The 14,919-nt window shown below is 41.9% G+C and overlaps 1 protein-coding gene across 1 annotated transcript in view; it reads left to right on the top strand.

Annotated features, from left to right (window-relative positions):
• Positions 1-274: 274 nt before the first annotated feature.
• Positions 275-14,919, top strand: part of PUM2 (pumilio RNA binding family member 2) — a 101,696-nt gene continuing 87,051 nt past the window's right edge. The window contains 1 exon segment of the mRNA XM_021697569.2: positions 275-441. The gene's annotated coding sequence lies outside the window, so the exon portion shown is untranslated.

The following is a 14,919-nucleotide window of genomic DNA, read 5'->3' as shown; positions in this document are numbered from 1 at the left end:
GCGGGGGAGCGCACGCCTGAGGGACGGCCGAAAAGCGCGAGCGCAGAGAGCGTGCGCACGCGCAGAACTCCCGCCGGCCGGCGCCCGGAGCGCGGGAGAAGCGACGGAAGCCACTGAGAGGAGCCGCACCTCGGTGAGTGCTCCCCCTCCCCTTTCTCCCGGAGTGCCTTGCGCGCGCCCGGTGGGCGGGGGGGGAGGGGAGGGGAGGCGGCGGTGGCAGCCATGTTGTTGTGAGTCTCTGTGTCTCACCCTCGGTACTTCGGTGGTTCGGAGGAGGAGGGGGAGGAGAAGGAGGAGGTGGGGTGGGGGGGAGGGAGGTAGGTGGAGAAAGAAGATATTGCCGCCACCGAAGGCGGAGGAGGGAAGGACGGCCAAGAGCGACGCCGCCGTGTGCCCAACGGTCGGTGTCCCCGGCTGAGGCAGCGCGGCCGCAGCAGCCCCGTAAGTCAGTCCGCGTTTGCTCCCTCTCCCCGTGCTCTGGCGGCGCAGGAGCTGGCTTCCCGGGCTTTGTGTGGCGGTCTCGGCGGGAGCAGCCCGCAGGGCGGGAGGGCGGATGGGGCCTGCGGGCAGCCCGGGAAGGCTGCGGCCTGGGGCCCGGGGCCCGCTCGCACAATGCGGGGGGAGGGGTGCCGGAAGGGGGTGTGCGCCCGGCTCGGGGGTGCTGCTCGGCTCTCCCGTTTCCTTTCCTCCCCCACGCCACTGCCTCGCGGCGCTGGGGACCCACCCCACTAGTCCTGGGTTTCTCGGCGCTTGGGGTTAGGGACCGAGCTGTCCGCTCAGCCCATGGTCGTTAAGAGGGGAGAGGCCGGTAGATCCAGAGAAGTGTGCGAGTTGGAAGTGGGCGAAGAGGAAGGAGTGGGTTTATGAAAACAAGTGTGGGAATTCTCGGGGAGCCGAGTGTGTCCGGGAAAAGCTTTCGGCAGACAGGTGTGGGTATGAAGGAAACAGCGACTTGGGTTAGACTCATTAGGTGCCATTATTAAGGAATGTTATGTTTCTATTACCGGAACAGATTTCGACACTCAGGTGTATAAATTAAAACGAAAGAAAAGATTAGAAGCTTCAGGCATTTTAGCAATAGTTTTGTGTCTGAATTGGGCCAAATTTTGGGATAATTGTTTAAAGTTTTATTCCCAAACGCGTGTAAAAGTTATGCTGCTTCTGAGAACACAGCTAGGGAAAACCCATTTTTCTTAACTTCGTTTTTCATTCTAACACATATTTAAACATTCTGGGGGGTTAATATTGCGAGCATATTAGGTGTAATAAGACAATCATGTCGGTTAAAGTTAGGGTTTCGGACTTGGTGAGATTTTAACGTAAGAAAACTGGTGATAGGTTTTTTTCGGTAAAGGTTTTTAGGGAAAGCTTTATTAGACAAATGCCTTTAAACGCTTACGAGAAATATAATATCTGTAAGGGTATATCAAAAAACCAATTTTAATAAAGGGAGTTACCTAAGGATTTTAAAAGCTTGTTTACTGCTTAGATTTCGTATTTAATAGGTGACTCACCATGTGACCTGGAGTATCGGAGGACGATTTAAGGAATTCTGGCTAGGAATCGTAGGACAAATATTTTTAATTGGTTTCTTTTTAAAGATGATTTGCTTCATCTGCACAGGCAGCGTGAATAGTTGTTGATACTTCCCTTTTGCATGAATGTCTTTTAAAGTTCAATTTTTGGTGAATTTAAGTTTTGTAGAATTGTCTTTTGGTGTCCTAAAGGGCGGTTCTTTGTACCCAGTAAAGGTTTACACTGATTTAAAAAATTATATTTCAGAATCCTGGTTCTTAAGCTTTTAAGTTTTTTTTTCTTATTTGTACAAGTCTGGCTATTTAGTCTTCAAGTTAGATTTGCTATTAACAAACTTGAACATTTTCAAGAAAATTTAAACTTTAATTTTTATACATAGTTTATTTAATTTGAGTGCAAAGTTCCCTTAGATGTTTTTAATATTTAGTAAGATTTCCACTTAAAAGTCTAAATTACTGCCATATTTAAATTGGTCTTACAAGGTTTGTACACCTTAATAGTCCAGTTTTTCTTAGGTAAGCCAAACTGTGCAGTCTGAACAAAGGTAATACTAGGATTTTGTTTCTCTTAAACCTTCCATACTTGTTTATAAATCTTTCTGGTGTTGAAGTATAATTTGTCTTCCTGTGTAGGTACTTAGAAGTAACTATAATAGAGATTTGGGCCAGGTCTGACATCCAAATCCAGTCTGGTCAGTGACCAGATAGTCTTGCTTTTTATAGACATTGACAAGATCTTCATAATTTTAAGTGGAGGTTGGTTCCTGTCTCCTGGACTCAAGTTCTCCATACTTCCTAATTCAATGACCTTTAAATTTGTTGGATTTTTAACATAGCAAAATAATCTGTATTTTTTTTCATGTTTTTAAGGTTTAGGATTTTAAATATCTGAGTGTATCTCGTATGGCTTTGGCTTGCAGTTTGTGGCTGTTTTACTGACGTGTGTGATTAATATAAAAATTGTACTAATAACTAAAATTGGTTTGTGATGTATTAGATTTCTTGCTGTTTTTAAGGCATTAAAAACAGTCTGACTTGGCTCCTGTTGTCCCACTTGACTCTTGCCGGATGAATTTGTAAGAAGGAACTGATGAGAGTTTGACTTAGCCTTTCTCTTTTTCTCTTTGGAAGTCTGCCCCCTGCAGAAAGCACTTTGTTCTGCTTCTTGAGGCCACCATGATAGACTCTGCGCCTTTTTGGAGGACCATCTGTTGTCCAGTGTTATCTCTGACTGGTTTAGGATAATTAAGGGGTATGGTGGTAGGAACCCCATTGGCCTAGGTCTAAATTAGTCGTTCCATTGTACCTTGGTCAGTAAAAGGAGATAGTTGAATTGCTATCAGTCGAGTTCTTGTGTGTCTCACTTCTGAATTCTGATGTGGTGGAAAAATTTTCCTTCAAACCTTATCATTTAGAAGCTAATATTTTAATAATGATTTTTATATTTAGGAAAGTAGAAGGTGTTTTTCACTTAAAATGTATTGCTTTTGTAGTGGGAAAAGTGAATTTACAGAGCTATTACTTTGAAGCCTTTCCAGTGAAACAGTATAGAATTATAACATAGGTAGTTTCATGGTAAATGCTTTTTTCTTCTCAGAGTTTCAGGTAGCAGTATGTTTACACATAAGGTTAATGTATTTTTTTTCCTTCGTGACTTTTTCATCCAACTCAAAAGATCCAACTTTATAAATAAAAAATTAAGACTTGGGGCGCCTGGGTGGCTCAGTCGTTAAGGGTCTGCCTTTGGCTCGGGTCATGATCCTGGGGCCCTGGGATCGAGCCCCACATCGGGTTCCCTGCTCGGCAGGAAGCCTGCATCTCTCTCTCCCACTCCCCATGCTTGTGTTCCCTCTCTCGCTATCTCTCTTTGTCAAATAAATAAATAAAAAATCTTTAAAAAAAAAATTAAGACTTGCCTAATTAAACAGTGTCACCTTCTAAAGAGTAATTTAATTCTTTTTTTAAAAAAAGATTTTATTTGTGGGGCGCCTGGGTGGCCCAGTCGGTTAAGCGTCTGCCTTCGGCTCAGGTCATGATCCCAGGAGAGTCCCACGTTGGGCCCCCTGCTTGGTGAGGAGCCTGCTTCTCCCTCTTCCCCTGCTTGTGTGCTTTCTCTCTCTCGCTATCTCTCTCTCAAATAAATAAATAAAACTTTAAAAAAAAAAAAAGATTTTATTTGTCAGAGAGCACGAGTGAGAGAGCACAAGCAGGGGGAGCGGCAGGCAGAGGGAGAAGCAGGCTCTCTGCTGAGCAAGGAGCCTGATGGCCGGACTCAATCCTAGGACTCTCCCCAGCCGAAGGCAGATGCTTAACCAGATTGAACCACCCAGGCGTCCCGAGTCATTTAATTCTTAATGAAATTGTGGACATTTTTGTCTTTTGTTGACCTTTTTCTTAAATGAAAAGTTTATTTGACCGTTTCCTGGCTCCTTTATTTTTCTAAAGTGCCTTTTTTTTTTTTTTTTAAGATTTTATTTATTTGACAGGGAGAGAGACAGAGAGGGAACCCAAGCAGGGACAGTGGGAGAGGGAGAAGTAGGGCTCCCGCTGAGCAGGGAGCCCAATGCAGGGCTTGATCCCAGGACTCCGGGATCATGACCTGAGCCGAAGGCAGACACTTAATGACTGAGCCACCCAGGCGCCCCTCTAAAGTGCTTTAAAGAATTAAAGTATGGTTATTCAAGCATGTTGGCAGAAATCATAGTTTCTTTAGTATATTTCACCTCTGCAGATTTAGCTGTTGTAATCCCATCCATTTTTAGTTTACGTATTACAGATTTTTACTTTTTTTAAAAAAGATTTTATTTTATTTATTTATTTGACACAGCGCGCAGACTCCCCACTGAGCAAGGAGCCCAATGCGGGGCTGGAGCCCAATGCGGGGCTCGATCCCAGGCCCCTGAGATAATGACCTGGGCTGAAGGCGAGCCGCCCAGGCGCCCCTAGATTTTTACTTCTTATTCACTTACTGTTCTCTTTTAGAGAGATAAAAGATGTTGGAGTAGAGTACTAGAAAAACATGCAAAGGTATACACCTTATGTTCATATCCCAGGATTTCGCTTCCAAGAACAAAAAAGGGGAAGAAGTGTGAAGGGAGAAGGGGTAGTTGGAATGTCAGAATACTTTGGACTGAAAATGGGACAGGGAAAGAAAAAAGGCAGTCATTATCACCTACCTAAGGCGAAAGGTGCATTTGAACCACAAAACTTCCCTTCCAGGAAGGGATTGGTGAAATGGACTATAAAACGTTACAAAACCATCTATTGAACACCTGCCCAGGAGAATAAAACCTGCAACTGACTGCCAGAGTATATAAAAAATGGTGTGTGATGTGACAGGGGATGGGGTATAAAAGGCTCTTTTCACACTTTTTTTTTTTTTACATTTATTTATTTGAGAGAGTGAGAGCACACGAGGTGGGGGCAGAGAGCGTCCTCAAGCAGACTCCCTGCTGAACATGGGGCCCCATGCAGTGCTTGATCCCAGGACCCTGAGATCATGACCTGAGCCCAGATCAAGGGGCAGTGCTTCATCAACTGAGCCACCCAGGCACCCCATATCTTTGTGATTTCTATTGTAGTGGACATCTCATATCAAGAGTTTTAGATCTCAAAGTGGTGATCTTTGATTTTAGGCATGGTTTTTGAAAGACTTATTTAGGGATCAGTGGGATATCCTCTTGACTGTGTAAGATGCAACTGGTTTTATTCATTCAGACATTAAAGAAGGTAAATGAGTAGTAGAGACAAGCTAACTCTAAGTATAGGTCTTTGCTAGGCAGTCAAATAAAGCAAATTGTAGGTAGAGAAAAATATGGGTGGTTTTGTCTGATTTTGTTAAATACGAAAAATTATATACAGATAGGAGCTACTTGTGTTTTCCATTTTGGTGATCAGGTCATTTATTAACATCTACTTAGTATTTTATCAGCACTTTAAGCCTGAATAAATGTAAAATAGTAAATTTTCTGTAGTACAATCTGAATCTTTAAAACATATAAAATAAGCAAGATTAGAAGTTTTGAGAAGATGATAGCTGCAGTTTTCCCTGGAGATGTTTTCTTGGACCACCTTGCAGTTTAAATACAGTTGACTGCTGAAAAGGAATGCAAGGGAAAAGTCTTAGGTGCCTTCATTTAATCTCTAAGTTAGTTGCTCCTACACTAGCAGAAATGGGAGTACTCTATGTAGGAACTTGCCAAAGATAAATTGTTTGCTAATTTTTATTTTAAGTCTGGTTGAGAAGATGGTCCTGGAGTATTATTTGAGGAGCATTCAGTCCCATTTGTTACTCTGGATATTCTAAGTTTTATCTTCTCATCAGAGTAGACTACCAGAAACTTGCACACATTTTTTTGAGATTTGTAGGCCTGTGATGTGCCAGACTTTGTTTAGATATTGGTGGTACCAGATCCTTGTTAATTGAGTTTATAGCAAAGCGAAGAGTAAGATGATTAAACTTGTGATTGCAGTGCAGTACTAAGTGCCACGCATATTGTGTTAAAAAAGTGCGGTGGACTCACATAGGTAGACATTGCAGGGGTCAGGAAGAGCTTTTCACATGAGGTTAAGTTAGTCTTTTTTTTTTTTTTTAAGATTTTATTTATTTATTTGACAGAGAGAGACACAGCGAGAGAGGGAACACAAGCAGGGGGAGTGGGAGAGGGAGAAGCAGGCTTCCCACTGAGCAGGGAGCCTGATGTGGGGCTCGATCCCAGGACCCTGGGCCACCCAGGCGCCCTGAGGTTAAGTTAGTCTTAAAAAGACTTGAGAGGGGCACCTTGTTGGCTCAGTCAGTAGAGCATGCAACTCTTGGTCTCGGGGTCATAAATTCAAGCTCCATGTTGGGCTTGGAGCCTACTTAAAATGGAAAAAAAAAAAAGACTTGGAGAAATTAATTTAGTCAAGAGATAGGTGAAATGGCATTCAGCTGGAGGGATTAGTATGGATAGTGACCCTGATAGGGGAGAATAGCAGAACTTGACATGGAAGTAGGGAAAATTGAAAAGATATGACCGGGGGCACCTGGGTGGCTCATTCGGTTAAGCATCTGCCTTTGGCTCAGGTCATGATCCCAGGGTCCTGGGATCGAGCCCCGTATCGGGCTACCTGCTCAGTGGGAGCCTGCTTCTCTTTCTCCCTCTGCCTGCCTCTCTGCCTACTTGTGCTTTCTCTCTCTGTCAAATAAATAAATAATCTTTAAAAAAAAAAAAAAAAGATGACTGGACGGGTGCCTGGGTGGCTCAGTCGGTTAGGAGTCTGCCTTCTGCTCAGGTCATGATCCCGGGACCTGGAATCGAGCCCCATGTAGGGCTCCCTGCTCAGCGGGAGCCTGTTTCTCCTTCACCCTTTGCCTGCTGCTCCCCCTGCTTGTGCGCATGCACATGTGCTTCCCCCTCCCCATGATAAATAAAATCTTAAAAAAAAAAAAAGAAAAATGACTGGAGAGATAAGTAGGGGGACCCACCGATTTAAAGGCTTTTTCTGGGGCGCCTGGGTGGCTCAGTCGGTTAAGCGTCTGCCTTCGGCTCAGGTCATGATCCCAGGGTCCTGGGATCGAGCCCCGCATTGGGCTTCCTGCTCCGCGGGAAGCCTGCTTCTCCCTCTCCCACTCTCCCTGCTTGTGTTCCCTCTCTCGCTGTGTCTCTCTCTGTCAAATAAATAAATAAAAATATTAAAAAAAAAAATAAAGGCTTTTTCTGATTGGGTAATCCTGAAAGACTTCGGATATCCAAGATTATAACTTGGGAAGATTTAGACTATATTGTCCTGGAACCCTTAGAGAATTAACTGTGGAATTGCTTTCCCTGGATTGTGTTACAAGTTAGGTGCATGGCTTTCCTTGAGGGACTGACTATAAAAAATAAGATTATGAAACCTTGCATCTGTTGAGAGAATGTTGTTGGGATTTTCTATTATAATTCTGTGTCCTCTGTAATATCCCATATAAGAAATTTCTTTGAAAGCTTAGTGCTAGAAATATGGTTACCTATGAGGAATTGTTGGTATATTTTTTTTCTATGGATAGTGAGTATTGTATGTAATTGTGTTTTCTCCCCTTTTATCTTTGTATCTTCAGAAGTTAAACTTAAGACTTTACTTGCTATTTTGTTATTAATATTTGCTTTGTTATTTTCCTAAGATTAGTTTTTGTTTTAGTGTGTATATTTCCTGTGAGATATTTCCCTTACTTTTCAGAAATTGTTTAGGGGTGCCTGGGTGGCTCAGTCAGTTAAGTGTCTGCCTCAGGCTCAGGTCATGATCTCAGGGTTCTGGGATCATGACCTGAGCCGAAGGCAGATGCTTAACGGCTGAGCCACGCATGCACCCCAAGCATCTGACTCTTGATCTCAGCTCAGGTCTTGATCTCACAGTTGTGAGATCAAGCCCTGAGTTGGGCTCCACACTGGGCATGGAGCCTACTTAAAAAAAAATTTTTCTTTTTTTATTTAAATGCATATAAAACAAGTTTCATCATTTAAAATCTACTCAGGAATAGACCTTTTTTGGTATATAAGGTAGTCCTGGAAACTTAACAAATTTGGTTTCTCTTTTCAGACATTGTAGCCTAGGCATTTGTTTTTTTTAAGTTATTTATTTATTTATAAAGATTATTTATTTGTCAGAGAGAGAGAGTGAGCGAGCACAGGCAGAGGAAGTGACAGGCAGAGGGAGAAACAAGAGTCCTCGCTGAGCAGGGAGCCTGATAGGGGACTTGATCCCAGGACACTTAACCAACTGAGCTGTCCAGGCATCCCTATCTATCTGTCTATTTTTTTAAAAGATTTTATTTATTTATGTATTTGACAGAGAGACAGCGAGAGAGGGAACCACAAGCAGGGGGGAGTGGGAGAGGGAGAAGCAGGCTTCCCGCGGAGCAGAGAGCCCGATGCGGGGTTCCATCCCAGGACCCTGGGATCATGACCTGAGCCGAAGGCAGATGCTTAACGACTGAGCCACCCAGGCGCCCCGCTATTTATTTATTTTTTAAACTAATTTCTATACCCAACTTAGGGCTGGAACTTACATCCTGGAGATCGAGTCGCATGCTCTTCTGAGCCAGCTAGGTGGCCAGTAGGCATTTGTTTTTTTGTTGTTTTCTAAGCAACTACTTGGAAAGTTTTTGTTTAAATTGTTTGTTTTGTTTTGTTTTTTATTTACTTGAGAAAGAGAGGGAGAGCACAAGCAGAGGGAGCAGCAGAAGGAGAGGGCTGAGCAGGGAGCCCGACATGGGGCTCAATCCCAGGACCCTGAGATCATGACCTGAGCCGAAGGCAGACTCTTAACTAAACTGAGCCACCGAGGCACCCTGGAAAGTTTTTTAAAACTAAAACATCTTTAAGAAATTGGTTAGGTCATCTCACTTAATGTTATTGGGGGAAAAAGTGATCACCAATTAAAGCTTGTTCTTGAATATTTGAGGAATTTTAAAAATCACAATTCATACTTACCACCTAAAAGATTACTCTTAATTGAAAAGTTTGTACAGCTCATATATTTTTCTCATAGATTGTTCATAGTAGTCATCATAAACTAAATATATTTTAAATGTTTTAAGTTGTGAGTTTTCCTAGACAAAAGTTAAGAGTTAAAATATGTTACATAATTGACTAATTTTTTTCTTTTTCTTGGAAATGACTAGAAATACTGCTCAAAATGACTTTTTTTTTTTTTAAGATTTTATTTATTTGACAGAGCGAGAGAGCACAAGCAGGGGGAACAGTAGAGGGAGAGGGAGAAGCAGGCTCCATGCCAAGCAGGGAGCCCGATGCGGGGCTCGATCCCAGGACCCTGAGATCATGACCTGAGCCGAAGGCAGACACTTAACCATCTGAGCCACCCAGGCGCCCCTGCTCAAAATAACTTCTTTTGCATTAACATATTTACAGAAGAAAGTTATGGTAATACTGGATTAAAGTTAAGCCATTTTAACTGTAGGACTTACTGTGTGAAAATGAATTCTGTAGTGACCATGTGCTCAGCTTGCAAAAGAACAAATGGGTACTAGGGAGCAGCATATAAATGTATTGGACAGGGAACCTCTTATTTCAAAGAACACTGTGAGCTGGTGATGAAGGAAAACACTTTGGAAAATTCTGGTCTAAAGAAAAAAATCCAGGACACCTGGGTGGCTCAGTCGGTTAAGTGTCTGCCTTCAGCTCAATTCACGAGCCCAGAGTCCTGGGATCGAGTCCCGCGTCAGACTCCCCGATCAGTGGGGAGCCTGCTTCTCCCTCTGCCTGCTGCTCCCCCTGCTTGTGCACACGTGTGCGTTCTCTCTCTCTCTTCTCTAATAAATAAATAATACCGTAAGAAAAATAAAAAGAACATTTAGAAAAAAATCCCTTTTAAAACTGCATTCGAGTCTGCTGCTTAGAATGGTTTTTTTTCTCAGTTGTCTCAGATCATGCATTGAAATGACTCCCTTTAGTTCTGTTACAACCTAACATTTCTTAGGATATTTCTCCTTGGTGCTATATTGATTCTGATTGATTATGTATAATAATTGAAAACTACTAGATAGCCATTTGAGACAAGTCTTCACTTTTTTTTTTTTAAAGATTTTATTTATTTATTTGAGAGAGAGAGAAAGAGAGCGAGTACATGAGAGGGGGAGGGTCAGAGGGAGAAGCAGACTCCCTGCCGAGCAGGGAGCCTGATGCAGGACTCGATCCAGGGACTCCAGGATCATGACCTGAGCCGAAGGCAGTTGCTTAACCAACTGAGCCACCCAGGCGCCCCGACAAGTCTTCACTTCTTAGGCATTCAACCTAGTACTAAAGTGAATTGAAAATAACACAGGATCACTGGTACTTTATTCTGTGATAAAGCCTCTGAACTACAGTGCATTTAAACAGTATTAATATGGGACCTTTAAAAAAAACTTTATTTTGCTAACTTCAGTGAGCGTTACAACACAGAAAAAATGCAAAGATAAAGCCAGTAGTACCTCCTATCCTACCAGAGTTCAGTGTTTATTTTGTTATAGTCCACACAAATACATAATTATGGTATTGCTTCTCTCTTTTAAAAAAAAATGGGATTGGGGCTCCTGGGTGGCTCAGTCGTTAGGCGTCTGCCTTCGGCTTGGGGCATGGTCCCAGGGTCCTGGGGATCGAGCCCCATGTCAGGCTCCCTGCCAGGCGGGATGCCTGCTTCTCCCTCTCCCGCTCCCCGTGCTTGTGTTCCGTCTCTCGCTGTGTCTCTCTCTCTCAAATAAATAAATAAATAAAATCTTAAAAAAAAACCAAACAGGATTGTATGATAACACCTTAGGCAACTTGGTGTTTTTATTTAATATCATAGACATTTTATTGTATTTGTATATTTAACTTTAGTAACTTAAAACATTCAGTACATAGATTTTTATTTTGCTAAACCATTTTTCTGTTGAGTTTGTGTTCAATTTTTTTTATTTTTTATTTTTATTATTTATTTATTTATTATTATTTTTTAAATGTTTTATTTATTTATTCATGAGAGAGAGAGAGAGAAGCAGAGGCAGGCTCCCCGCCTAGCAGGGAGCCCGATGTGGGACTCTGTCCCAGGACCCTGGGATCATGACCTGAGCCGAAGGCAGACGCTTAACCATCTGAGCCACCCAGTTGCCCCTTTTATGTTTTACTTAAATTCAAGTAATTAACATAGCGTATTATTAGTTTTAGAGGTGCGTTGTTCAATTCTTATTTTTGAAGCACTGGAAGCAATGCTGCAGTAACTGTTGTTATGCTGTTCATTCTTTTCGTGTTGGTGCTGTTTATGTAAGGTAAATTCCTGGGTTAGAGGATTTTATGTTGATTTTTTAAAACAAGAAAATATTCGCTCATTATGGTAGATCATTAATACTCTAGAAAGCACTTATATTTTAATTTCATATATTATCTCATTTATTTTTCACAGTAATCCTGTGAGGGAGGCATATTCTCATTTGCAAACGGGAAAAGACCAGTGTTCAACTGTTCTGAGTTCGTTCACCTAGTTTGGGACAAACATGGAACCATATTCTAGATCTTTTGATTCAGATTCATCTGTTACACCATGATGAATGATTAATAATTTTTTTATTTGGAAAACCAGTAGAGTGTGTGTGGATATATTCCTTAGCTATAACTGTTAATGGTAATGTGTAAGGGTCTCAGTCCTATCCGTACAGGGAAGCATCATCTGGAGAACTTAAAAAAAATACTAATAAAAATCTCTGTTTCCCTGCCTGGACTAATTCAAGTAAGTTTTATATAAGTGGGAACTGAGTGTGCAGTTTTAAATCTTCTACCTAGATTCTGATGCACCAAGGTTTTGAGAACTAGTGGCCTTAAAATTGGGGGTACATGAAAAATTTCCAAAATGTTAGCACATTTAGTTTTCTGGGAATCAGTTAACAGGTCCTCCTTATATATACTAAGAAATGCATACCTCTGATCCATCCCAAATCTTAATGTGGTATGTTTTACAGACAGTTAAGCCTTTAGGGCACAAAACTTAAAAAGTTGCTTCCTTTAGTGGTTTAGCTCATTTAGTCTTAATTCATTCACATTGCTGTTAGGAATGAAAACATAGGATAGAACTGTAAGTATTTTGGCTTCTATTGGGAATTCAGATCAGTGATTGGGCAATAGGAGTAATGGCAAATTAAAAAAAAAAAAAAACAGCTCACCATGGGATGTCTGGGTGGCTCAGTCGTTTGAGTGTCCAGCTCTTGGTTTCAGCTCAGGTTATGATCTTATGGCAGTGGGATAGAGTGGTTCATGCTCAGCAGGGAGTCTGCTTAAGCTCCTCTCCTCCTCCCCCGCTCATGCATGCACTTTCTCAAAAATCTTTTTTATTTTTAAGATTTATTTGAGAGAGAGGAAGGGCGAATGGGGGGGAGGGGCAGAGGGAGAGAGAATCTCAAGTAGACTCTGCATTGAGTATGGAGCCAAACATGGGGCTCAATCCCAAGGCCCAGAGATCATGACCCGAGCCAAAATCAAGAGTCAGGTACTAAACCAACTGAGCCACCCAGGCATTCCAAAATAAATCTTTAAAAAATAAGATAAAAGTTTAAAAAACAGTTTGTGTCTTCTTTCCTAAGCCTTTCTCAATACTTACTAAGCTGAAACAATACTATGAAATTTACTTTGAAAGCAAGAAATATGGGGGCGTCTGGGTGGCGCAGTCAGTTAGGCACCTGCCTTCAGCTCAGGTCCTGATCCCAGGGTCCTGGGCTTGAGCCCTGCATCGGGCTTTCTGCTCAGCAGCAAGTCGGCTTCTGCCTCTCCCTCTGTGATCTCTCTCATTTTCGCTCTCTCTCAAATAAAATAATCTTAAAAAAGAAAACTAGAAATATGTAAATCATGTTGATCACAGCATACTGTCAAATATATTGAGGAATTTAAAAGGTGTGATTTGGTTGGTTCCTTGTTTGGTTTTTTTTTTTTACACACTTTGAGGAATATATCAGAGTAGGGTAGAACTAACCTACATGAAGTGGTTAGAAACGAAGTGCTAGCTACATGTAAGTACAATGCCTTTAAATCAGGTGAGAAAATATTTAGATCTACAAATTAGATTTTGCTTTCTTAAAACCCAAAGTGTCATGAAGGTGTGGCTAGAGATATTTACTATAATAGGTATTGGGTATACATGTAAATTTCTTTATCTTGCCTTAAAAACCCTTAGAGGTTTACAAATAAGACCAGAATATTTTTCTTTTAAGTGATGGCCTGGTTTATGGAAAAGATGTTTTTCTGGTGTGTTTCTTTGTAAGTCGTACATAGCTTATGTATAGGTGTACTTTTTTTTTTTGAAAGATTTTATTTATTTGACATGGGGGTGCAGGCACAGGCAGGAGGAGCGGCAGGCAGAGGGAGAAGCAGGCTCCCTGCTGAGCAAGGAACCCGATGTGGGGCTGGTTCCCAGGACCCTGGGATCACAACCCAAGCCGAAGGCAGTCGCTTAACCAACTGAGCCACCCAGGTGCCCCATGTGTAGGTGTACTTACGAAATACTTGAGTATTACCATGTAAAACTTGAGTTTTACCACGTAAGGCCATTGATTTCCAAGCTGACTTGACAGTAAGAACTATATAAATGTGTTTAGTGATTTCCAGCATGTATATATTTAAATATTTTTTTAAATGATTTTATTTATTTATTTGACAGACACAGCGAGAGAGGGAACACAAGCAGGGGGAGTGGGAGAAGGAGAAGGAGGCTTCCCGCCGAGCAGGGAGCCTGATGCGGGGCTCGATCCCCGGACCCTGGGATCATGACCCAGGCCTGAAGGCAGACTCTTAATGACTGAGCCACCCAGGCTCCCCTATATTTAAATATTTTCAAAGAGATAAGTAATGAATGGGAAATACTCAAGGAGTGAATAATTACAGAATGTAAAATAAATCATGCATTCCCTTTTCCCAGATGCGTCACTAATAACAGTTGTGTCACAGTTTCTGATTGTTTTCTGTGTATCCGTATATATGTTGTTTTCCTGTTTTTACAAAAGTTGGATGGTAGAGTGCTTTTCACCTTGCCTTTTCACTTATATTCTGGCTTTTTTTTTTTTTTTCCATATATGCCTAAATACATTTATCTCATGCTTTTAAATGGACTCATAGTTGATAATGTTATCAGTTTCCCTCTCCCTATTAATACTATCCTTAGTATTCTTCCTTTGATCCCCTCCCTCATTTCATGGAACACTGGTGTGACCAGAATAGTTTGCATAATTGTGCTACATGTTTTTTTCTATCCTAATTCTCATATAGAGATGTTTTAAAGTCTTAACAGATGGGCGCCTGGGTGGCTTAAGTCGGTTAAGCATCTGCCTGTGGCCCAGGTCATGATCCCAGAGTCCTCACTGCTCAGCTGGGGGTCCTGCTTCTCCCTCTCCCTCTGTCTGCTGCTCCCCCTGTTTGTGCTCACGCACTCTCTCTCTGTCAAATAGATAACTAAAATCTTTTTTTTTTTTTTAAGATTTTATTTATTTGACAGAGACACAGTGAGAGAGGAAACACAAGCAGGGGGAGTGGGAGAGGGAGAAGCAGGCTTCCCTGCAGAGCAGGGAGCCTGATGTGGGGCTCAATCCCAGGACCCTGGGATCGAGTCCCACATTGGGCTCCCAGCTCAGCGGGGAGCCTGCTTCTCCCTCTGACCCTCTCCCCTCTCATGCTGTTTCTCGCTCGCTCGCTCGCTCTCTAAAAAATAAAATCTTTAAAAAAAAAAAAGAAAGAAAATACCAATTAAATGCCATGGGAATTAAGAAAAAGATTGTTTGGGAGTAGGTTTTGATGGAAAAAGTGGCATTTGAGCCAAACTTTGAGTTTGTAGTATTTGCATATGAACAGATAAATGGCAAAGACCTGTCCAGGGGACTTGAATAGTGTAAGCAAAAGGATGATAGGCG

Source organism: Neomonachus schauinslandi, chromosome 10 (genome assembly GCF_002201575.2).
Source record: "Neomonachus schauinslandi chromosome 10, ASM220157v2, whole genome shotgun sequence".
NCBI classification, from domain to species: Eukaryota; Metazoa; Chordata; class Mammalia; order Carnivora; family Phocidae; genus Neomonachus; species Neomonachus schauinslandi.
Note: the sequence above shows the minus strand (reverse complement) of the source record. Positions and strands in the feature narration are given on the sequence as shown.